We start from the raw sequence: 23809 nt of genomic DNA, 5'->3' as shown, positions 1-23809 counted from the left end.
GCTCAGAGCTGGTGGTGTCCCCTCCCCTGCTCTTCCAGGGCTCTGCTGGGTGTCTGGAGGGTGCTGGGGACACTGGTGGAGCTCAGTCCTTGGTCCCCTGGCTGAAGGGACGTGCCCAGGCAGGACACACTCACGCTGTCCCCCCACAGCCATCTCTCCCTCTGTTAGGGAGCTATTTCAGGCAGTGATTTCAGACGAAAATCTGTATTTTATTAATCATGGGTCTGCTTTGCTGCTGGTTTCTTTAATGTGTTTGCCAGCTGTATCAATTGGAGCCATGAAGGGAACCATTAAATCCAAGTGCCTGGAGCGTGTCACGTCCCTGCTGGGACACATCTGTCACCAGGGCCAGCCCAGGGGTGGGGGCCATGGCCAAAGCTGTGTCCCCCCCTCTCCTGTGGAACACAGAATCATTCAGGCTGCCAAAGACCTCCGAGATCATCCAGCCCAACCTCCAACCAGTGCCACCATGGCCACCAAAGCACACGGCAGGGCCACCTCTAGTGCTGTTGTGAACACTTCCAAGGATGGTGACTCCGCCACTTCCCTGGGGAGCTGTTCCAATTCCGACCACTCTTCCAGTGAAGAATTTTTTCCCACTGTCCAACGCACCCCATGTCTCCCTAGCAAGGAGTGGAGAGGGGGGTTCTCCCTGGCCAGGCCCATCTGGAGTCACCGCCGGCTTTCTCTGTCTTTGCCACTGGCTGGCAGGGAATGCACGGAGCCAGATCCGGCCCTGCTGGGCTCCAGCTCAGCAGCTGTCAAAGGGACAGGCGAGGACGGGACAGAAAATCACTTGCATTGCTGCAAACCCCTTCTCCAGCTGCGATTTCCCCGCTGCCTCCTGTTGTGTGCGCACACCTCCCCAGCAGCCAGCAAAAGGATCTCCCCCGTTCCTGCCTTTTCCTGCCACGCAGGGATATCAGAAGGAGCAGCGTGTGCAGGCAGACAGATTTATCCACCTGCCCTACCTGGCAAAACTGATTGGGTTTGACAGACGTGCCGGGAAGTGCCGGCGCATTAACGACCAGTTTAGCATGGAAACGAGCGGAGCCCTGCTCCTCACAGATGTTAGCAGGAGAAGTTTATCTAAAGCGTATTTTATGGCTGTGCAGAATGTATTAGATCAGCAGCCTCAAGAAAAGGAAAAAATCACTACAGGGTCCCTCCCTAACAAATACACACACGTTTCTAAAATCAAATAAAACAAAACCTCCCCTGAACAAAGCGTGACACGTTTTACAAACCAAATTCTTTGCTGCTGAGGCGACTTTAAGCTCTTGGTGAGGACTGAAGAGATCACCAGGAGGGAGAAAGGGGTGAGAAGCACCCAGTCCCAGCGGATCAATCATTCCCAGGACCTGCCTTCGCCCTCCAAGCAAGTGATTTAAGTCCTGTTATTTTAGAGAGATCTCCAGGCAGAGCAGCATTAATGGGCTCCACTGTCTGCAAAGTGCTCGTGCTTCGATACCCGCAAAGCTGAGCAAGAGAGGCACCAGGCTAAAAAATGTTCCCTCTCAAGCAAAACAGACTCGCACTTGGATTGCACAGAAATTAAAGCAACAAAAGGTCTCTGAAGCCAATTGCCATCTAACTGAGAAACAGGCCCGTCACTTTGTACACCCATCTGGCAAGGACATACTTTCCATTTCAGCAAGTGCGAGAATGGGTGGACAGCGAGGGGAATGTGAAAACAGCAAAGAAAGGAGAAGAATGCAAACCTGCGGGACAACACTGCTGCCCTGTTATGAATACTGTACTCTATTCATATGAAAATCCATACGGCTGCTACTGTTGCATGCACTCTTCTTACACAGCATGAAATTAAAATTCCTCCTCAGTCTCGCATTGCCAGCACTACAGAGAGACTCCAGAGCAGGCGAGCAGACAATTTATCCTTTGGCTTCCTCAGACGGGCTTGTGCTGGGATTGGAAGCCAGTGGGGTGAGGGAGACGAGTCCATTGCCCACGGTGACAACTTCTGCTTCCCAAACAAATCCCAGAGAAATATTGCTGGCCTCGAGAGTGGCTGTTGGTGCTCCCTTCCCAGTGCAGTTTCACATGCGTAATTCCCCCCAGGCCCCCCTGCCATTTCCCTTCTTATCTTCCCAGAACAAACTCAACGTGCAGGCTAATTTCAAGGAGTGTTTCACCCAGAGTCCAGCCAAATGTCAGTGGATCTGCTGGAAATGCAAATTGAGACAATCATGCAAAAGAGGAGGGCTTATGGATTGTGCGGGAGGGCAACAGAAGGCAAATAAAAGCTGACAGGGAGAGGAGCAGGGAACAAATCTCCCGTCTCGAGCTGTTGATCATTTGCACAAATGCCCGGTGAGCAGCAAAGACAGATTCCCAAAAACGCCCAAATCCCATTGATTATCGCTGCTAAACTGTCTGCGTGACTCCAAACCCCACCCATCTCCGAGCTCCCAAACCAGCATTTCACTCCCACCACTCCCACCCACTCCATGGGGTGTGAATGACAGGGAAGAGATGGAGAAGGGATCTGGAGCAGAACTGAGGAGCCTGGGAGGGGTTTTTTTTTGTGGTTTCCCAAATTCCAAGGAGCCATTGAGTTGTCAAAAGCAATTGCAGCTCTCACAGAAAGTGTTTTATTTTGTGCTTTTGAGAAAGTCGGGATAACTGTGAGATCATCTGGGGACAAAGTGAGGGGAAGATGCTGGAGACAAGAACTTGATTAGCTCAAATCCAGCCACAAGAATTTTTCAGATACCACCAATTTGTTCGAAGGTTTGCTCATTATGTGTGCAAAGAACCAGCAAGCAGGAGGACAGGATCCATACTATGTGCAGTAACATGATATAGAATTAATCCCCTCAGGTTACAAAATTCCTCATAAATTGCAAGGGGGACGCTATCTGCTGTGTTATGTTTTATCAGACTTCCTGTCAAAATATCCCTGGCAGGCAGCCTTTCTGGAGATGCAATCAGCACCAAAGCCTTGTTTGGGGAGGAAGATTTGAACTAAACAGCAGCAAACTCCAAAATGTTCCTGGGAGAGCTTTGGAGAGAAGCCCCTTAGAGCAGGGTTAGTGGGGTCTGGCCTTCTTAAGTCACCTCATGTTATAGCTTTGCCATCCCCAGACGGAACAGAGATGCTCTCAAGTTCTATTAACAGCATTGCTAATCCAGGCTGGCTGCTTCAACCTGCCCTGAGCCCCGCAGGGAGCACCAAACGCTCCACGAACCATCCCAGGAGAAGTTTGTCACCTCCCAGGTGATGCGGGGCAGCGCTGCCGTTTCACTCCAGGACTCACAAAGCCCAAATCGTCACCACCCCGTGGAGCAGAGCAAAGTGAGCGAGCTGAGCTCCTGGTGGCACTCGGGGTGGGGACACCGGGCTCCTCCAGCTCTGGCCTCTCTGAGTGCTCACGCTTGGCTGCGCCCCGCACTTTTGTGAGGCGCTCCGGTGTTTTTGGCAGCCGCTGAACTGGAAGGAAAAGGGTCTGATTATCTCCTCCAGCACCTCAGTGGTGACCCAGACCACTGACCCCTTTCCTGTCACTCTACATTTGCTCTGGATGTTTTACACAGCGAGGGGGCAAAGTCTTCACAATTGATCCAGGCTGCATCCAAAGGCTCCGCGTGGTTTCAGCTCCTTCTCTGGCTCAGGGCTCTTCATCTGCCTGTCCTCCTCAAAGGAGAGATCTGGGGGACAATGCTGGGGTCAGGACCTCGGCACAGGCTGGCCATTCTCATTCGCACAAAAGCTTCTCCATGTCCAGTGTCTGTTTAAAAGTCACATAATGCAGCCTCCATTTACGCCAAAGTTGTCTTTGGCACACATCACAGAACCCAAGAATGGTTGGGGTTGGAAGGGACCCTAAAGATCACCTCATTCCAAACCCACTGCCACGCTGGGGGACCATTCCACCATCCCAGGTCACCCAGAGCTCCATCCAGCCTGGCTCTGAACACTTGCAGGGACAGGGAGCCCAGATGTTGACACTGCCCAGGATTAAAACAGCTACCCTGGGTTTGTGTTACTTGAACTCTGAAAACTGGCCTGAACCACTCACTGCTGCTGTGTGACACCAGCCCTGACTCACAGCCTGGCCTGCAGCTTCAGGGTAAAGCCCTCTGCAGCATCCAGCAGGCATCCAAGTCCTCCAAAGTTTCTCAGTCCTGCCTGATGTGAGCAGAGGTTTGCCAGCCCTTCCAAGCCGAGCTTTGCTCAGCTCCAGCTGAGCCTGGCTTGAGCAGATTGTGTGAAAGATGAAAAATCACCATCTGGATTCCTGCAGTGGAGACAGCCAGGAAAGTTTCTGGAGAAGCAGCGTTGTGTGGGAATCTGCAGAAGCGTCCCTGCAGCAGCAGCTGCGGTGCCAGAGGAGAGCAGGGGGCTGCAAAGGCTCTGCACTGGCACACAAAGCCTTTGCCCAGGAGCTCTGGCTCCAGCCCAGTCCAGACTGGGAGATGCTGCTGCTCTGACAGAGGTTTGGCACTCGGTGTGGGTTTGGGGTGGGCTCATGTTAAAGACCTTTGGCCACGAGTCAAGGACACAGGGATGGGGAGGGGACCATGACAGCCTTTCCCCTGCAACAGGAGAGAAGCTGGGAGCTCTGAGCTCCTGACCCAGCTCCAGGAACCTTTGTACAGCCTCGGGCACATCCCTGTGTCCTCCTGTCTGTCTGTAAAACGGAGATAAAATTTACCCTCATTTCCCTCCCAGTGCCGGCTCTCGGGGGCTGTGGGCAGGGAACACCAGCACAGTGGTGGAGGGATTTGCTCTGTATTACTGCAGAATCAATAAATAATGCCCAGGTCCCTGCTGATATCCCAGCAAAAAGCTGGAGCAGAAAGAGGCAAAAGGAGGCGAGAAAGAGGAGCTGGCACAGGTGCTCTTTCTGCTCCAGTAAAACTGCAGCTCCTGGTGCTGGATGCGTTTTAAAAGGAAAGTGGGACTGGTGGAGCAGTGGGGATGCAGGGACAGCCCCAGCGAGCTCTGGGCAGGGGGACACGATGGGGACATGATGCTGACACAGGGTCCCCATGGATGCATGGGGACCCACCTGCAGCTTCCCACGCTGCTGGCACAGAGAGGACCCAGCCCCTCTTTAATAAACCCATCAAAGCATTTTTAAATTTCCTGCGGCGCCCTCGGTGTCGCGGCGCTGGCACCCCCAGGAGGGGCTGGAGCAGGCCTGGCTGTGGGCTGTAATTAAACACCAACACATGTATCCTGTGCTCCATGCAGTGCCCGGGTTTGCTCCTGTTGATTGGGGTGGGAGGGGAAGCTGCTCACAGCAGAGCCCTGCGTGGTTCCACAGTTTTCCCTTCACGATTTCAGCAGCCGAACCCCACCTGTGCCCCCTCCACCTTCCTCTCCTGGGAAAAGGGGCTGCCTGGCCTCCCATTCCTCCAGCTCCTGCCCAGACCAGCTCCCCGCTGATGGAACACCTCACCTGCAGTGTCCCTGGGTCACGCAGCCCCTCTCCCAGCCTGTCCCTCTCCTGCTCCATCCCTTCCCCGGGAGCAGCTCGGTGCATGCACAGCCCCACGTCCTTGCCATGATCGCTGCAATTTTGAGCAATTTCCCTGCCAGCGTCGCTGCAATCTCGTGTAATCTCCCCCCAAAGGGGATCAGAGATCCCACGGCGCTGTAAGGAATGCAAATCACGTCCCCCCACGGTTCTGAATAATGCAGAGGAGAGCAGCCAGGGCTGGGGGCTCTGCCTGCTCCTCTTTGGGGACGCTCCACCTCAGCTCAGGCACACAAAGAGTTTCAGCAGTGCCTGGGCAAGGGAAATCACTTGTCTGGAGCATTCCAGCTGGCAGCAGCCTGCAGGTCCCATGGTTAAAGGTGCTGGGGACCTGTCCCGAGGTCCTTGTGGGGGTTTGTATCCAAGTGGTGTCTCCAGAGCTGGGGTGATGACTCCGTGAGCTCACAGAGCCCTCAGCAGAGCAGGTTTGGGCTCAGGGTGGGAACGCAGAGTGAAGTCTCTGTGTCTCACCTGGCCGTGCCCCTCTGCTCCCACCCCCAGCAGCAGCAGCATCACCTTCCCTGTTTTCCACATCCCACTTGTCTGCCTTGTGCAGAGCAGCCAGCCTGAGGGACATCTCGTGGGGCTGGAGGGACAGGAGTTAAAACTTGTTCTGCTGCTGAAAACCAGCTAAAATCCAGCACGAGTCCATGCAGCAAAAACATCTGCTCCTCACAGCCCAAACCACAGCTATTTACCAGTCCAGTTGGCAATTCCAGCAGAGCTCCAGCACTTCCAGGCCCTTAACTTAAGGTGGAGATGAAATTCCTGGCTCTGGCAGATGCCCGTGGATGCTCCAGTTCTCACCCAAAACCCTGGCATCTGTGGGTGGGATGTGGAGCTGAACTCACCCCTGAATTTAATGTTTCAAACCTTGTCTCTACCCAGCAGCACAAAGTCCTCAGCACTGAGCAGCACCACCAGGAGAAGGAGAAATGGAAAATCCAAATTCAGGGAGGCCCAGAAATAAGGAGGGAGGGACCAATGAAATATTTTTACTTTGTTATCCTAATGGGATACGAGCTGGGAGAAAGTTCCCAGAGTGCACATGAAACTTCTGCCAGCTGCATTTTCCTTTCAGAAACCCCAGTCAGGCTGACAGAGCTCTCCAGATTAAGCAGGGATTTGCTCATTCTGGGATTTTGCTGTAATCCAAACCACAATTCCCTGATAAGCTGTTGCCACATTTGTGAACCAACGTGTCCCAGATGCTCGGGCTGCCAGAAGAGCCCACAAACCAATTCCTGCTGGGAATGGTGGCCAGTTCCCAGTGCTGACAATCTCCTTTTCATGAGCAAAGCCAGCAGGAGCAGCACAGCCAGGGGAGAGCACGACAGCCCCGAGGTGTCTGTCAGGTGCCAGAGCACTTTTGCAATATTTATCAGCCTGGCACGTGGGGACCAGGTGTGCCTGCACTGCCAGGACACACATGGGGACACACGTGGGGCAGTGGGGGAAGGCTGCTTTGGGAGAGCAATCCTCCAAAAAACACAGGGGCTGCAAAGCTAGCTCTGCTTTTCCAAAAAATTACTTCTTGTAGCTGGATTAAAGCTCCTGTAAAGTTTTGGCATCTGATCCCCTTTAAAAGCCTCCTTTGCCATAGCAGCGCTCACATAAAAAATCCCACTTTTTTTTTTTTTTTTTTTTTTTTTTTTGGGAAATGCATTCCCAAAAGCCATTTCCAGCTGCTCCCAGGCCTCAGGAAAGCAGAGTGGGGTGGATTCTGTGAGCACAGACCCTGAGCCCTGACCCTGCACAGCCACGGAGCAGAGAAACCAAGAGCAGGGACGTGATGAGCCCATGGCACAGGAGGAGCCTCCTGGGCACTGACACTCGGTTCTACCTGCAGAGAATTGAGGTGGACTAATACTGAGTCCAAATATGTAAAAATCAGTGGCAGGGGTTCTTTTCCAGCACTGATGGGAAATGGGCTTTGTTGTTTAGACAGGAGCAGGGGAAATCTGGTCCCTGTCCTCTGCCCGAGGCTCTGCAGTTGTTTGGAGCTCCCCTGAGCCTGCCCAAATTCACCACCCCTGTTGTCCCACCCCAGCAGCAGAACTGTCCCCAGCACCTCAGGGCAGCCAAATCACCCTCTCCATGCAGTCAGTCCTTGCTCAGCACCTCTCTCCTTTCCCTTCCAAGAACACGAGCCTCAGGAAAACACAAACCTCACTTTAAACAAAGGCTGACATGTCTTGAAACAATTATTGCCCATCCTGGGGGAGGAGGAGGGCTGGCAAAAGATTATTTTGGGAGATTAGGTCTAGAGTGACTGACAAACTGATATGCAACAGCGTTTGTTTTTAATCTGAAACAGGTTTGGGATAGAATTGAGGGGGAAAAAAAACCCGGCAGCCACCCACTGCCGAGAGCTGCTGGGAGGCAGGGGAGCTGCAGCCAGCAATACTAATGTGCTTCTCAGCTCCTCGCAGGACTCACGTCCCTGTCCCCAGCACCAGCCTGGGAACGTGGCCTCCCTCCCTCCCTGGGGCAGGGGCAGAGCCCCTGAGAAGAGGAGAAGTTGAGGAGCCCCAGAGGAGAAGTTGTGCTGCTCCTGGGGCATCCCCCACAGACCCCCAGAGCCCCCCAGGACACAGGGCTGGGCTTGAGCCTTGCAGTGGGACTGGGGAAAGGTGATTTTGCACCAGGCCACTCCATCAAAGCGTTTCCAGTTATCATTGGGTTTCCAGTGTTTATTGGGTGTTTTATCCCTGTATTTATTGGGTGTTTTAATCCTGTCCAGCACAGGGGCAGTGGGAAGTGTCAGAGGCTGCACCCCACAGCTCCCAGTCCATGGGGACAACCCCAACCCAAGGATTTCCTGGGCTCCAACCCCAGGCAGTGCCCGAATCACACCAGTAAAAACACCAGCAGATGAGCAGGCACACACCAGCTGCGGGAGGAGTGGGGGAATTAAATTAATCCCTTCATTATCACCATGACCCCTGGAAAAATCTGCAGGAATGGCAGCAAAGGTTCAGGGCAGAGCTCTAAAGCCACCAGCTCAGCTACCCCAGCATCTGCCAGCACAGCCAGGCTGGGCTCTGATCCCCCCTGGCACCCAGGGCTGCCAGGGCCAGGCAGTGCCACCAGTGAGGCCACCTGTGCCACCCTGGCTGTGCCACCCTGGCTGTGCCACCCTGGCAGTGCCTCGGAGCAGAGAGCTGGGGACAACCAGACTGGAAGGGAAAGGGACGTGGAAAGGCAAAGCCTTTGCAGCAGAGGCACTTTATAAATCACTTTATTTTCATCCTGAGCACAAACCAGCCCAGCAGCAGGATCTGTGCTGTTCCTGGGCAACTGGGGTTTTTTGCTTCTTGCCCATTTTTTGCTCTTTTTGGAAGAAATTATTTGGATTTTGTTCCTTTGCCCCTGTGTTACCAACAAAGTCCTGGCTCAGAGACTCTCAGTGCATCAGTCTGTGCTGCTGAGTGAGGTAATGCTGGGGGCCTGGGGAGAGATTTAGATATTAGGGGAGCTTTGGATAAGCAGAGATGGGAAGGGGAAAGGAACTGAGGATGAGCCCCTGGAGGATTTTTGGGAGGAAAGATCAGCCGTCCATGCAACTCCAGTGGAAAACCCAAAGTGTTACAGTGCCTGGGGTCTGACAGCCACACTTGTTGCCAAATTCACAGGCAGCACCCAGAGACAGCTCAGCAAACACCCCCAGATGTGGATTCCCAGAGAGGGGAAGCTCCAACCTCTGCCCACGCTCCAAACCTGCCCAAACCTTCGGCCAGAGCTGCCAGGTCAGTTCAGGGACAGAGCCATGCCCATCCCAGGTGCTGCTCTCAGCTGAAGGAGGCTCAGAACTGAGAGCAGCTGCCTTCGTTCATCTTTCAGCAGATTTTTAATACAGATTTCAAGAATTAAAAAAAAAAAATCCCCAAATCCACCCCAAGGACACCTGAAGGGAAGGCAGTGCCCATGCACAGGATCCTCGGTGATGTCCTGCATGGAGCAGCCACCACCAGTGCCAGCAGTGTCACCTGCAGTGGGGCAGGGGACAGGCAGCATTCCGGGGCCAGATGCCACATGGCAGAGTGAAACCAGGCTCGCAGTGTGGAGGGATTTCTGCTCCTGCAATCCAATCCCCTCTGCTGAGCTGCTGCCAGGCACCCTCCTGGCCCCGCTGCCACCGAGAGGCTGCTGCCAGCAGCTCCTGTGGAAAAGTTTGGGAGGGGGGGAAACAATGGAAAATAAGGAAAGCAAATCCTCCCCTTCATGAGATTAATATCTCCAATTTAATTTATTTTGAAGAATAACAACCAGGGAGCCAAAGGCAGAGAGCACTGGCCCCCAGCCCGTCTCCAGCACGGTCCTGGTGGTCCTGGATGGGATGGAAGTGGCACCACACCTGGGAAGGGGGAATTAGCACAGGGGGTGCTCCCTGCTATTCCCATTCCCAGTCCAGACAGGCAGCTGAAAGCAGATTTATCGGCTGGATAATAAAGGCAAAAGATTCTCAGAAGGGACGAGTTCCGAGCCAAGTCGCCAGGCTCCCGCACTCCTTTCTTTAATCCTTCTCAAAACTGTCAGTATTAGATGGGGGAAAAGGGGGAGCATGGGGGCATCTTCACCCAAAAAAGCAGCAGAGCAGCCGTGCCTGGAGCTCCTGTGGCAGCCAAGAGCTGCAGAGGTGCCTGCGAGGCACAAAGAGGAGATAAAGGCTGCAGCCAGGCGAGGAGGCTGCTGGAGAGGATGGGAAGAGAGCAGGAGAAATATTCCTGGATGCCTGACAAGGAGATGCAGAGACCATCTGGGTGAGGGGAGGGAGGGCAGGGAGCCAGGCCAGCCGTGGGGAGGAGCAGCCTGGCCAGGGGAAGGCAGGTCCTCCCTGCTGCCTGGGCAGGACCCGCTCTCAGCCTCCTCTTCCTCCTCGGGAGGGGGAGAACACCAGGCTGGAGCTCCCAGAGGGGCACAGACACATCAGTGCTGCGTGGGGGGTTTGTTCATCCAACCTGAGGTGGATGGGACCTCAAATCTCATCTTATTCCATGTCCAGGGACACCTTCCACTATCCCAGGCTGCTCAAAGCCTGTCCAGCCTGGTCTTGGGCAATCCCAGGGATCCAGGGGCATCCAGAGCTGCACTGGGCACCCTGTGCCAGGGCCTGCCCACCCTCCCAGGGAAGGATTTTTCTCAATATCCCATCTAAACCTGCTCTCTTGCAGGTCGAAGCCATTGCTCTCCTGCCCTGGAAGCAGCAGCAGAGTACAGAGCACCCCAGCTGTGCTGTCACACTGTGACCCCAGCAGGTCACCCCAGCCCAGCCCTCGTCCTCCTCATCCTCGCTGGCACAGGGCACGGCTTCCCCTCCCCTGGAACGACCCCGGGTGTCACTTCGGGATAGCAGAGTGCAGTGCAGGTGTGGGGTGGTAAAAGGCTCGGCTGGTGCCTCCCTCACCTGCTCCAGGCTGTCGGGACTGTGACAGCAGGTTTTGGGATCGGGATGCTGCCCTTGCTGGGAACAGGACCGGGAGCTGGTGACACATTTGTCACAGGGCCCTGAGCAGCCAGCAGACGTTAATGACTTCTGGCAACTGCTGACCTGGGTCGGATTCAAAGCAGTGACCCAAAAGGGAGAGGTTTGGCTTTCCCCAGCAGCAGCCCCTGGGATCCATCCTGCTCTGCCTCTGGAAAGGCTCAGAGGTGCTGGGCTCCCCCATCAGCATTCACTGCAGGCACCGAGCTGCTCCCCGGGAGGAATCAAAGCCTCATTGATATGTGAATTATGAATGAAACCTTAAGCTTTTAAACTTTTAACCTGTGCATTTCTAAGAAAGTCTTAATTTAGCCAGAGACACGGCAGGAAAGAACAATGGTTCAGGAGGAGGCACTGGATTTTCTGGGTTTTTAGAACACACGCTGGTTTCAGATGAATATTTCGTTTGCTGAGCTGTTCCCAGGGGCGAAAGGAAATCCTGATCCACACTGACCAAAGCCGAGGGCTGAAATCCGTGTTACCCGGAGCCCGGGGATGAGGCTGATTGACACCGACACCATCCCTGCCCCAGCCCCAGCTCCTCCCTCCGCCAGGTTTCTGGTTTCAAGGCACACTCTGGGATGCTTCGGTGGTGAGCAAACCCTGAACATCACCCCGAACATGTTTGTGAATTTATCCCCGACTGGCAGCTGGGGCCAGGAGAAAGCTCTGGGAAGCAGCAAACAGGAATTGGGGAGGTTTGGTGGGCAGGGGTCAGGTCAGCTCACACCAAACAGAACCAGGCTGCTGAAAACAACCCTCACTGGAAGAATAAACTGTGTAAAGAAGAGGTTGGAGGTGCTTTACCAGGGCTGGGGAGGGGCTGTTAAGCCTTTTGCCATCAGTGCAAATCCTCCCCAGTTTCCCCTCGGCTGGAGCTCACCCAAACCTCGCCTTGCTGACCAGGACTCAAGGAGGTTTTGTTGATTTTCCAGACAACCTCGGGCACACTGCTGCCACCAGAGCTGGCACGGAGCTGGGACTGAGCAGAGCCAGGAACAGAGTGAGCCAGGGAATCCAGGCTCTGCCCTGCCAGGGAGCATTCCCCAGGAGAAGGACGCTGGGAATTGCCCGAGGAGAAAACCCAAACTGTGCAAAGCCCAAATCCAGCCCAGGGAGAACACAGAAGTGTCACAGGAAGCACAGGGCAGGGACAGAATCCCACAATGGTTTGGGCTGGAGGTGACCTGAAGTCCCGTCCCATCCCATCCCATCCCATCCCATCCCATCCCATCCCATCCCATCCCATCCCATCCCATCCCATCCCATCCCTGCCATGGCAGGGCCACCTTCCACTGTCCCAAGCTGCTCCAAACCCTGTCCAGCCTGGCCTTGGACACTTCCAGGGATCCAGGGGCAGCCACAACTTCTAAAAAACAGTCTGAAATCATCATGTGAGTCCTCCAGTTCCCAGGACCTGAGGGCAGGACCTGTTACAGGTTGGGGTAGAGCAGGGCTGAGCACAAAAAGCAGCTGAGGAAGGCTGGAGAGGAGGAGACGTGGTCCAGGATGGACCTGGGGCTTACCCAGCACTTCTGTTGCTCAGGGAGAGGGAGCTGGCAGAACTGGGGCAGAAGAGGCAATGCCACCCTTGGGAATGCAGGGATTACACATCATGAGACAGCAAAGCTCCTCGTTTTCAAAGGAGGGAAAAAAAAAAAAAGCTTAAAAAAAGGTAAAAATCAATCAGCCACAAATTATAAATAAAAGAGATGAAAGTTAAGAGCGAAGCGAAACAAAGCCCCAGGTGGCCTCTGCCTGGGGCACTCCTGCTAATTTTAGTTCCTCAGCTCTTCCCAGGCCGTCTGGTTCCATGAGTGAGTTTTAGAGCATTTATTGCAACTCCCAAAAATGTTCCACGCTGGGATGGGGGTGGGAAAGGGGAAGGTGAGGAAGGGTCCTGTGGGACCCATCCCTGCTGTGACAAACCCCGTGGGTCCCTGGGGTGCTGAGGGGTGCTGGCTGCTGGCCATGCCACTGTGAGCCCACCCAGCACCTCCCTGAACCACGGGGATTTGGGACCATGCCAGGTGGATGTGCCCATCCCTGCACCCCTTCAGCCCTGCAGCCCCCTCCTGCTCACCCCTCTGCTGAGATTCACTCCCCCAAACCCCCCCCCCCCCCACTCTGTGCAGAGGCTGAACACAGCACCCAGAGCCCCTTCCCCACCCCATTCCTGCTCCCCCTGCCCAAACCACGCTGGCTCTGGGGGTTTTGGGAGGGGGCTTGGCTGGGCAGAGCTGCTGGCAGCCCCCACTTTATTCCACGGAGAGAAACGGCAGCAGCCTTCCTCACAGAAGCATCCTATCCAGCAGAATGGATTTAAATACCTAATGAAGGAATAAATCTGGGAGCTGGAGACATTTACTGCGTCCTTATTCACACAGAGCCTTTGTGGGGGCGGGGGGCCCAGCACCTGCTCCGGGCTGAGGGGGATGGATAAGGCAGCATCCCATTAAATGAGCTCTACCTGTCAGGGGGGATTGAGCACTCCCAGCCTCCACATCCATTCCTGAGCACTCACAGTGCCACGACAAGATGCAGAGCTCTAGCAGCAAGGACCTTCCCCGGGGGCTCGGGAGCCAGCAGCGCTGGGGGGACAGAGATGGATGGGGCCACTTTGCCTCTGCATGACACAGCAGGGATTTCTCTGTTCTGCTTTAAATGCCCCCCAGGCAGCGTGTCAGAGGGCAGAAGTCATGAACTCAGCCCAGGCACAGGCAGGGCTGGAGGGCTGTGCTGGAGCAGGCACTCAGAGGATGCAGAACCCAAGAGGACAACGAGTCCTGAGCTGCCTCCAGCCTGGCAGAGCTGGCTCCTCGGTGGAGCTGGTTCCTGCAGCTGGCAAAGCTCAGTTTGCCTTTGTTGAGGTGCAGGGATGAGAACCCCCCACGGCTGCACTGAGCGGGGAAGGAGCAGCCCGAGGCCAGATAGAACCGAGCTGGGGAGGGAGGGATGCACAGCAGAGTGGGTTTGTCTGGGCTCACAGAAATTCCACAGCCCAGGGGGGCTGAGCTGAGCCCACGGCCCCAGACACCGAGCAGGAGCTGCCACAAAGCCGGGCTTTAAGGCTGAGTGCCAGGAGCATCCCACACATGCCCAACCTCTCCCCACACCACTGGCACCCCACGGGGTGGGGATGGCACTCAGAGCTCAGCCCTGGATGTATTTTACATTTCAGGGAACAGAATGTGTGGGCAAATATTCGATTCTACGTGGATGCTGATGGACAGAGCAGCAGCACCTGCTCCATCCCCACAGCATCCTACAACATCCTGCTGCATCCCAGAGCATCCTATAGCACCCTACAGCATCCCACAGCATCCTACAGCACCCTACAGCATCCCAGAGCATCCCAGAGCATCCTACAGCACCCTACAGCATCCCACAGCATCCTACAGCACCCTACAGAATCCCAGAGTATCCTACAGCACCCTACAGCATCCCACTGCATCCCAGAGCATCCCACAGCACCCTAAAACATCCCAGAGCATCCTACAGCACCCTACAGCATCCCACAGCATCCTACAGCACCCTACAGCATCCCAGAGCATCCCAGAGCATCCTACAGCACCCTACAGCATCCCAGAGCATCCCACAGCACCTTACAGCATCCCAGAGTATCCTACAGCACCTTACAGCATCCCAGAGTATCCTACAGCATCCTACAGCACCCTACAGCATCCCACTGCATCCCAGAGCATCCCACAGCACCCTAAAACATCCCAGAGCATCCCAGAGCATCCTACAGCACCCTACAGCATCCCAGAGTATCCTACAGCACCCTATAGCATCCCACTGCACCCCAGAGCATCCTATAACACCCCACAGCATCCCAGCCATCGTTTGGATTGCAGCTTTACTTCCCCCACCTCCCATCCACAGCCAAATCCATCCTGCCCTTTCCCTGCCCTCTTGCCTCTCCTCCCTGCCCCCACGATACCAAAGGTCAGGTTTGAAATTCAGGGGTAAGGAGGAAGAAATGGAGCGGGGTCAGGGGTGAGGGAAGCACACAGGGGAGGAATTTCACCTCACCAAGCGTTTGCTGCCCGGAGGGGGGAGCTGAGCTGGGCCAGGGCAGTGCAAAGAGGATTTGTGGGGACAGAGCAGGGTGTCCCCACCCCACAGCCAGAACTGCTCCTCTCTCCTGAAACTTCTTCCCTCTATTTTTTTTTTTTTTTTGGCTGATCCCAAGCTTCTCAAGATACCAGAAAAAAACCCCATGGGAACGCCAACCCCCAAAGCAAAGCTCCAGCAGAAATGGAGCAAGAGGAAATTAAAGATGTGCTGAACACATCTGGAGCTCCCGTGTTCCATCTGCAGAGCTGAGAGAGGCACACAGAGACAGGGAAGGTGCTGCAGGTTCCTCTCCAGGTTCACGGGAGGGAGTCTGGCTCCTGCTGCCTCTGCCCAAGCAGGGGCTGGAGTGAACAAATCCATCATCCCGCAGTGCTGATGTCATCGCTGTGCCCTAAACGGCAGCCTTTGGGGTTTTTCCTGTAATTCACATTATCACTGCTCTCTCTATCTGCCAGACACATCCATTAGCTCTCCCTTCCCAAACTGCTCCACAGCCAGGGCTGGGCACTTTGGGAAACCCTGGGAGGATTCCTGCCTGCTCCAGGGTTTCACACCAGGCTCTCTCTGCTGGGAAGGTACAAAAAAATTCCTGTGCTCGGGAGGGGAGGGATGCATCCAGCTTCCCAATGAATCCACAAGGTGGATAAAGAGAGCAGAGTCAGGGATGAGCTGGAACATCCCTTCTGGGGAACAGGGACACAGCAGCTGCCCCACGTGGAGAGAGAGACCATCATCCCCATTCCCCATTCCCAGGGAAGGTGGAGATCTCCTTCCAGGCAGGAAGTGCAGCTGCAATTGGGAAATGTGCTGTGAGAGCAAAAAAAAAAAAAAAAAAAAAAAAAAAAAAATTAAAAAACCCAAAAAAACTGTTTTCATGTAAATGTCCCTAATAATAAAAGTGAATGAAGAAAGCAACACATCCAAACAAGAAATAGTACATTTGTGCTAGAGAAGCAAAAATGATTCTCAAAAAGAAAGCTTTATCAACAATTTCCAGAAGGCATAGGCTGCTCTTTAATGCTCCTCGAGGAACAACACAGCTCCTGCTGGACCTGGGCTGCCTGGTGCCTCTGATCACAGGGCTCTGAACAAGCCAGCCTTGGTACAGCACACTTGAAAAACATGAAACTTGTTTGTTTTCTCAAGCAAACACCAAGCTGCCTTTCTCTCCCCAAACCTGGGGTTCAGTGCTGTTTGTCCTGTTCCTGCTGCATTTCCCTGGCAATCCCCACTCTGGGGCTGCTGGCATCAGCCCAATCCCGGCCCCAGCATGGCCAAACTCTCCTGAAATCAAGGGCAAATCATAAAAACTGTGCCCTGTGCAATGGGATGTGCTTTGCTCCAGAATATACAATATTTAAACATATTCATCAGTTGATTGCTAACGGTGAAGGACAGTGCTTATCTTGCTTTCTTTGCACGTTGGATTACAAGCTCTCAGCTGAGCTCCCTGTGAAGTCAGAAAGTGCAGATATCCCTTTTCCTGGTGGGAATACAGGGGAAGGAAGCAGCCCGGGTGTCTTTGAAACTCCTCAGACTCCCTTCCACTATACCTGGACTTCCAGATATTCTAATTATTTATTTCTCAGTAACGAGACCGAGTTGATGGAGTGAAAGGCTCTGTACAAAGAAGAAAAGCACAGAGGATCACAGCCCGCTGCCCTTTGGCTTCAAAGCTCTGCAGAACGATTTAGCCCAAATTTACTCCAGAGCTGCAATTGGTCTGAGAGCCAGAAGGAAGGGGAAGGCAGGAGGAGGGACTGGTTTCATTCCAGCTCTGTTATTCACTCATTTAAGGCAGGCCAGGGTATCCCTTTGCTCGTGGCACGAAATCTGGGAGTGAGGAGCTTGAAGAGCAGCAGAGCAGTGGGGAGGGGCAGCAGGCACAGGGATGCTCTGTTCTCCCTCTCACCAGCCCTGGCTCGGGGTGCTGCCGAGGGCAAGCACCCCTTTGGTAGCCAAACCCATCCCGTGAGAGCTCCGGGCTGGAGCCACAGCTCTGCTCATGTGGAGCACCTTGATTTACCCCAGAGCCTCTCCCTCACCCTTTTCCCCTTTTCCTTTACTTTCAGCAGCTCGAGGGACCCACTCCTGTTCTTTCTGGAGATGCTTGACCCGGCATCCTCTCCAAGCAAATGCAAATCACGCTCCAAGTTGGTGGCAATGGCCGATTTACGGTGCTGATGCTTTTAATGAGCTGGCAGGGACAGAGGGACAGGACAGGACAAACAATTCCCACCTCCAGACCCCCAGCGCCTCGAGCTGCTGGCTCCCAGCTTTCCAGGATGCTCAGGCTGGTTTGCTTAAGGCCTGCAGGCAGGTTTATGAGATTAAAGCCCGGCACACAATAAATAATTTAGCAGCTAACCACAAAAAAACCCCTTCCCGTGCTGTATAGCAGCGAGGCTGTATGATGCGTACATTCATTTTAAATGCACATCACTTTGATGTACGTGGATCTGTTTGATGCAGAGCTGTGTAACCGAGGGAAGGGAACAGGAGCGGTGCAGGGCACTGCCACGCTGCCAGGGGCTGGAGGGACAATTGCTGACGAAGCCTCCTGCTAATTATTGCAGCCTTTCTGTGCTGCTGCCTGTGCTCCTCCTTCTGCATCCCTGGCCAAAGAATCACAACCCTAAACCCTCTATTCCCCCACCACCAGCTCCTGCTCCTAGCAGGCTCCCCAGTACAAACTGGGAGTGACTGGGAGCCTCTCCCTCAGCTCAGGAGCAAACCCCATGGGAATAACAGCAGTGCTCACCTTCAGGGTTTTGCTGGTTTGGTTTTATTTGTTTTATTTTCTGCCCAGGTCACAGCCAGGAAAGCCCATATCCCTTCCCCAGCTCCTAATAATTCTGGTACAAAATCCCTTGGGCTGCTGCATCCCCAGCAGCTCCCCACAGCAGGCAGGGCTTTCTTTCCCTCTCTTATTTCCAGGCAGGGTTCTGCCTATCCAAGGGGCTCGGCAGGAAGGGGAAGAGGCTCGTAAAAGGCAGGGGGAGGTGTGGATGCATCCTAACGGGAGCAATGGACTCGTGCTGATGCGGAGCCTGCCCGGCCGTAAATAGCGGGCGGATGCTCCGCTGATGGATCTGCCGTCCCAAACCCCGCCGGGTTATCCAGCCCTGCTCACCGCCGGCAGCAAGAGGCACCCGCGGCGACAACGGGCTGGAAACTCCATCAGGGATGGAGGAAATGTTGGAGGCAGCAGCATCGGACATCCAGGGAAAGCCTCGCATCCATCCCCACCTCAAACCGCGGCCGTGCTGCTCTTCCGTGGCATCTCAGCCCCTGCTTGTCCTTAAATCCCAAGCTTTTTTTGCAGCAGCAGCAGCTCGGGGGCTGTGGCAGCGCCCAGGACTCTCCCGGCACATTTGTGGTTTCCACATTTGTTTTTACTGCCTCGAGGAAGCATTTAGAAAAGCAACATAGCCTGGGCTTCTCACAGTATTTCTTGCCACCCAGGGATTTAAGATCTTACAAATGGACCAAAACCTGTGTTATTTTGACCTCTGAGGATTTTAAAAGCCTGCATAAAAAAATATGTTTATAGTAAAGAAAGCATGAACTTCTTGACTCATGAGTAGAAAGGCAGAAGTCTGACCCTGCCCTACCCACAAACCCAACAACATCCAGAGCAGCAGCTCCTTCAGCTTCACACGCCAAGGAAAGCAGGGACAGGCAGGAAAAACCAACAGAAGCTCACAGAAGAGTTTGGAAATTCGTTATATTTTTCACCAAGATAATTTCAAGTAGAAACTCGTTATTGAACTTGGTGAAAGCATCGTGAAATGGAGGAGGAATAACTTCTGCCTCACTTGATGCTCAGAGGGGAGATAATATCTCTGAGAGAAGGTGTGGGGATGAATTATCTCCGAAATATGTTCGAGGCAAAAACCGTGTTTGGATGGGGCACTGAGCAGCCTGCTCTGGCTGAAGGTGTCCCTGCTCATTGCAGGACTAAATGGCCTTTGCAGGTCCCTTCCAGCCCAAGCCATTCCATGATTTCGGAGGCAGGATGTGCTCCAGGCAGGATGTATTCCATGGATCAGGCTGCTCAGCGCTCGCAGCCTCCACTAACCCCACTTGATTTAGAACTGAACCAAACAAAATCGCTGCCCTCCAAAATTTCAAGTTGATTTTTCAAGGTGCCTGAACCTGCGTAAAACCCAGAGTCATCCCCGTCTCCTGAGCCAAGAAATGAGATTAAAGCGTCCTCCGAGCTCACCTGGCTGCATTTCACATCCCCAGCATTTCCTGAACACCTGCCCCTTCGCTCTCCAGCAGCTATAAAAAATCTGCCAACTTCTGGCTCTTTTCTGATGTGACTTGCTCTGGCAGGCACCAGATAGCAGAGCCAGGGAAGGGATGCTGGGAGAAGAGAGGCCAATTTTGTGCCATTAAGAGGTGGCAGGGACATTGCTGAGTGCTCAGACTCAAGTCTAGAGGGACTTGGCAGCTCTGCCCCATCTCCAGCCCCAAACACACCCCAGAGCTCTCCTCTGGCTTCCAGCACCTTTCCTATTGCCTTGCAGAAATTCCAATTAATAAGATCCCAACTTCTGGCTATGAAAAGTAGTAAATGCGAGGGACCATGGGGCATTTTGGGGACCCATTTCAGCACAGATGGAAGCAAAGGGGAATTACTTTCTGAGGCTGGAAAATCTTTGCTTAGGGAGAAAACAAATCTCAGCTCCTCCAACCACAGCAGCAAGTACAGTACTGAACAAACACCCCCTTATTTCACATCCTAGGGCAAAAATCAGACTTATTTTCTCAGACCTTTCAATTAAACAACTTCTTCAGCCAAACAAGAACCATCTGCCCTCTCACAGCTCTGCTGGGACTGGGGATCTGCGCTCCGAGGGTGATGGATTGACCACAGAGCTGGCAGAGCCCCTGACCTCCCAACCTTCAGCCAAAACCAGGCAAATCCTTTGGAAGGCGCCTGCAAATGGATGATTTTCATGTGCTCAATAACAGCCTGGTGTCCTCTTGGCTTCTCCACACGCTGATGCAACCCAGTTTTTCCTGAAGTGTGGCGGGATGCGTGTGCGGGGGCGATAATGAAGGATAAATTACCGGGATGAGATAACCATCCCTAGAATGAAGTCATCTGAGGACAGGTCGGGACATATATATTTCATTGTGAAAGACCTCCTTTATTCCCACTAATGGAACGAATTAAATCAGCCAAGCTGAATAAAACTCTCACATCCCAAGATGTAACAACGCACTTAAAAGTTCTCTGTTCCTCTGGCGGCGCAATCCAATCACTCATCGCTTGGAAAAGTGGAGGTGGGGAGCAAGGACAGAGTTCAGGGATCCAGCAGGTGACAGGAGTGTGTTTCCCAGCACTGTGTATTTGTCTGTGGCACTCCTGCAGACAGATCCCGCACAGTGACCTCACAGCCTGGGATGGATTCGTGGCAGCTGCCCTGGGACAGTGTCCCAGGTGTCAGGACAATGTGTGACACCCATTTTCCAGGAGAATTTGGGGTGATTTCATTCGCACGCTTTATCCTTCACCTCAGGGCACCTGAAATCACCACACCTGCACCTTCGCCTGCAGCACTGCAACACCTCCACGTCTCCAAGCATACAAATTAAAACCTTATCACCACTGAGCGACTCAGTGCTGGGTGAAACCCAGGTACAACGTCACTGCTCCAGCTTTTCCCTCGCCTGTACCACCCAGGAGCACTCCCAGCCCGTGGGAAGGCAGGCAAGGCTGCAGGAACTGCATTTTTCCTACAGCCAGCATAAACAGCATGATGGAAAAATAATACCTAGATGGCGACTGGCAGACAGAGCAGAGACATTTATTTATTCTTGATCACAAACAATGTCCTGCATTGACAAGCTGAATGAAGGGCACTTCACTGATTTATTAGACCTAATAAGAAACAGACCTCTCGGGATGAAATACAAGATTGATTTTCAGTGGTGAGCCTTCCTTGCTGCCATGCCAGGCACCGGGCTCAGGCTGATGAGATGGAGCCAGGCATGCACGGGGACACGGGGCTGACACAGCTCTGCTGGGGCAGCAGAACAAATGACAGGATTGGCAGGGGGAAGGGGAGATGGGCTGGGAACAGGGCAATAACAGCCCTGCATGCTGAGGGTTCCTCTTTTCTCCCTCCATCTTCCTCTCTTCCACTCAGGCTGTGGGTCCCAAGAGCAGCAAACCACTGGGAAGTTTAAGGGCAGCTCCGGTGGAATTTCTGGCAAACCTCTGAGCAGACCCTTCCCATGAACCTGCCTTCCAGAGGAGACCCTCGAAGCACAACAAGTGCAATTTCCACATCAGCCTCAACCTCTCCCAGCACACCACACTGGCTGAGTTCCGTGGATGCCGTTTTCCATCAGGAAAAAGACAACCAGCACAGCAGTGCTTAGCTTGAGGCCCTATTAATAGCAGTTCTAATTATATGGCTGCAAATTTAATTCATGGCAATGATTAGTGTCAGAATCAAAGGCATCACACATCAATATTGATAGAATTGTATGAAACCCATAAACAGAACAAGCGAGCTGACACATCTCCCCCCAGCACTTAGTTGCTGTTAACTGTTGCATTAAGTCCCTTCTCATTTTGCTTGATGGAAATGGTTTTATTGGAGGAATCCACAATTCTGAATGGTTGTGTCTCCAACGTGAGCCCCTTTCCCTTTCTTCCCACAGCCAGGAGGCTGAGGTGCTTTGGAAAGAGAGCAGGAGGGAGAATTTCATCCCACGTACCTGTGCTTGAGCCCAAGGGCCACAGCATCAGCAGCATTTGCTTTTCACCCACTTTGAGACAATTCCTGGGAAGCAGAACCAGCAGGAGCTGGGAACGTGGCAGGAGTAGTGAGGTGAAGAGCTAAAGGCAGGAGGACACCAGTGAGATAACCCAGAGCTTCCAGTAAGGAATTCTCACTGGGAGAGCACAGGCAAATTTCAAAGATTTTGGAGCCATCTCCCTGACTTTCCTCCAGCTACACAAAAATGCCTTCCCTGAAAGCCCAGATGGAGCCAGCAGCTTGCTTCCAAAGGAAATCAACAGCTGTGGGCGAGGGAATAGGTGTGACAAAGCTTTCAGACATTAATTGTGTGGGTAGATCTGAGACGGAGGAGGACACCAAGGAGATCAGGTGGAAAAGGCGTCTCCACAAATCCCTGGCACTTACAGAGGTGCTGAACATTTCCACCATCACTTCACAGGTGGGGAAGGAGAGATAAGGAGAGAGTCCTGAGCATCCTGAGCACTCGCTGACTTGGAGACATGTCTGGTTATCTTGGAACAGGCACAAAATCTGGAGACAACCTGTTAACTTCCCCCAGGTCTCACCTCCTCTGCAGCCAGAGCCCCTCGCCTCAGTGCAGAGCTGTTTCCTACGCCTCACCTGGGCTCCCTCAGGCCATGGAAAAGATAATCCCACGTGTCAAATGAGGGAAAATCTGCTAAAGGTGTAGACAGAGCTGTGAGAGAGAGAACAGCAACATCCTCAGCCCCACACAGGGGAGGACAGGACCTCGATCGTTCCAGTTAATTACAGGGGGATGGATCCCATCAGCTGCTGTTAAATAAGGGCAGATGCCATGAAAACCTGACTGCAGTGAATGTCGGGGATGAATTTACTCCAGAGATGGGCCATTTTCATCCAACAGATGAAGGATTGCAGGTGAAGGATTCCACAACCCTCACTCTGGACAGCGGAGTGTGAATAGATTAACTTTGCATCAAAAAGTGTTCAGTGTAGACTAGCACCAGGAATTAAACCCTGCTAGAGACACTGCTGCTTCTGTAATCCTTCGTAATTCATGGAACGAGTCTGTAAATACCTCGTGTGCAGGCACAGGCCCTTGACTACTGCTGCCTCTGAAAGAGGAGCCTCCCCTGTCCCCAGACCCTGCACACAGTGAGCACCAGGCTGCATCCCTGCCTGCATCCCTGCCTTAATCCCTGCCTGCATCCCTGCCTGCATCCCTGCCTGCATCCCTGCCTGCATCCCTGGCTGCATCCCTGCCTTCATCCCTGCCTTCATCCCTGCCTGCATCCCTGCCTGCATCCCTGGCTCCGAGCTTGGCCCATGGTTTGGGATGTGCTGAGGGCTCCTCTTCCTTCCATTTAGCTAAAAAATCTCCGGCTCTCTCCTGTGCCACGGCAGGGGAAGCAGTGAAGTGAAAGGCTCTGCTTTACAAGCTCCCTCTCCCCCACGTTCAAAATTGCCCCACTGACACTCGAGAGGCACCAGGGAGGCACCTAATTTACTACTACTCAGCACTTGTAAAGTGCTGAATGAATATTAATGAACTGATGTAATTAAAATGATGCAGACATTCAAGTGTAGTATCTGCCTGTCCTTGTATCTTCCTGGATAGATGAGGAAGAAATTCCCTGCTGCTTAAGGACTCAAAAAATTAACAGCCTGCTGTTGATTACATTTGTTAACTCTTTCCCTGGCATGAAGGAGCAGGGGCTGCATTTAACAGGTTCACCTAATGCTGTCATTTAGAGCTGAGGTTAATTGGAAGGGTCTCAGCTTGCCAGAGCAGCAGTTCCAAGGCTGATTTTGCTGGAGCTGGATCGGACCCACTGCTGAGCTGCAGCTCCAGCTCTAAAGGCCAACAAACGCTCTCACACACCTCTGTTCACACCCCAGGGCCGCTTCCAAATTTGTTTTAAATACAAAACTCCTCAGAGAGTTCCCTTCCAACTCAGAGTATTCAGTGATTTTGTGACTCAGAAGTGGGGAAG

General features: G+C 53.4%; 1 protein-coding gene across 1 annotated transcript in view; it reads right to left on the bottom strand.

Moving 5' to 3' along the window:
• The window catches only part of PLXNA2 (plexin A2), a 127647-nt gene that overhangs the window by 101397 nt on the left and 2441 nt on the right, over window positions 1–23809 (bottom strand). The window lies entirely within an intron of this gene.

This window comes from Cinclus cinclus, chromosome 27, assembly GCF_963662255.1.
Source record: "Cinclus cinclus chromosome 27, bCinCin1.1, whole genome shotgun sequence".
Classification (NCBI taxonomy): Eukaryota; Metazoa; Chordata; class Aves; order Passeriformes; family Cinclidae; genus Cinclus; species Cinclus cinclus.
The sequence above is the reverse complement of the archived record's forward strand: the minus strand, read 5'-3'. Positions and strand labels throughout refer to the sequence as shown.